Below are 1,541 nucleotides of genomic sequence, written 5' to 3'. Positions count from 1 at the left end.
AGTTTCTATCTCTGTTGTGAATTTATTCAGAAGTTTATCCCTATCTTCTTTCAGTTCTTTGATTTGTTTGTCCATGTGTTCTTTAAATTCATTGAATTCCTTGATCATGTTTATGAGTGTTCTTTTAAATTCTGGTATCCTGGGTTATCTCTAGGGGGTTTTCCTTGTAGAACTCTTCTATTGGACTGGTGGAGTTTGTTGGGATGTAGTGTTTTAGATTTCCATTTTATTATTCTTTCATTTTGATTTTTGGCTTGTGAATTTCTTTGGTTGTTTGTGATTCTGATATGAAAATTAAGTTTAGCTGGCATCCCACTGTCAGAGGGCCTGAGAATGCAGGGGACTGCCTGAGAGCCCCCACATCCGCCTCCACATAGTGGTGAGATTCCCCTAATTGCACCATACCAATGGCCCTACCTGGGATTTCATAAGGCCCCTCCCAAGGCCCCAGGGCAGATCTGCTTTTGTAGGCTAAGGCTGAGATCCTATGAGACTGCCTGAGAGGGTGGGTTAAACCTCTATTGGTGTAGCAACACTGATCTCAGCAGACCTCCAGAGTGTGTGGTGTTCTGGCCCACAGAATGGGAAAAAAACATTCACCAGTGACACATCTGACAGAGGTTTTGCATCCAGGATATATAAGGCTCTCAAAAAACAAAGAATTGAGAAACCAAATGATCCAATTAAAAGATGGGCTAAAGATCTAAACAGATTTGAAAAATTTCCTTGGGATGCTGAGTAGAAAGTGTATTCTTTGGTGCTTGACTATTTGTGCCATGGGTTATTTTTCTTTCCCCCTCTATTGCAACAGACATTTTGCTGGGTAGAGTACCCCGGACTGGCGTCTATTGTCATTTAGAACTGGAAATATCTCAGTTCTTTCTTTCTTTCCTTCCTTCCTTCCTTCCTTCCTTCCTTTCTTTTTTTCTTTCTTATATTGCAGCTATTGTGAATGGAGGAATTTCCCTGTGCTCTTTCTCCAGTTGCTTGTTATTGGTATATAGAAAGGCTACTGATTTTTGTAGAATGATTTTGTAACCTGCAACTATTCTGAAAGTGATCAGTTATAGGAGTTTTCTGGTGGAAAACTTGGGATTATTTATGTATAGTATGATATCATCTGCCAAAATAATAGTTTGTTCTGATCTTTTATCTAATTTCCTGTTCTTGTCTTATTGCTTTAGCAAGAGTTTCAAGCACTATGTTGAAAAGGAGTGGAGATAGTGGACGTTCTTGTTTGGTTCCTGATTTTAATTGGGAATGCTTCCAGGTTTTCTCCATCGGCAATGATGATGGTGGGTTTGTTGTATATAGCTTTTATTATGTTGAGGTATGTTCCCTTCAGTCCAATTCTCTCTAGGACTTTGAACATAAATGCATGTTGAATTTTGTCAAAGGCCGTCTCTGCATCTATTGAGATGATCATGTGTTTCATGTTGCTGAGCCCATTTATGTGATTTATGACGTTTATTAACTTACGTATATTGAACCATCCCTGCATCTCTGGAATAAAGCCAACTTGATCATGGTGGATGATCCTT

This window comes from Nannospalax galili, unplaced genomic scaffold, assembly GCF_000622305.1.
Source record: "Nannospalax galili isolate Female #2095 unplaced genomic scaffold, S.galili_v1.0 scaffold296, whole genome shotgun sequence".
In the NCBI taxonomy this organism is placed as follows: domain Eukaryota; kingdom Metazoa; phylum Chordata; class Mammalia; order Rodentia; family Spalacidae; genus Nannospalax; species Nannospalax galili.
Note: the sequence above shows the minus strand (reverse complement) of the source record.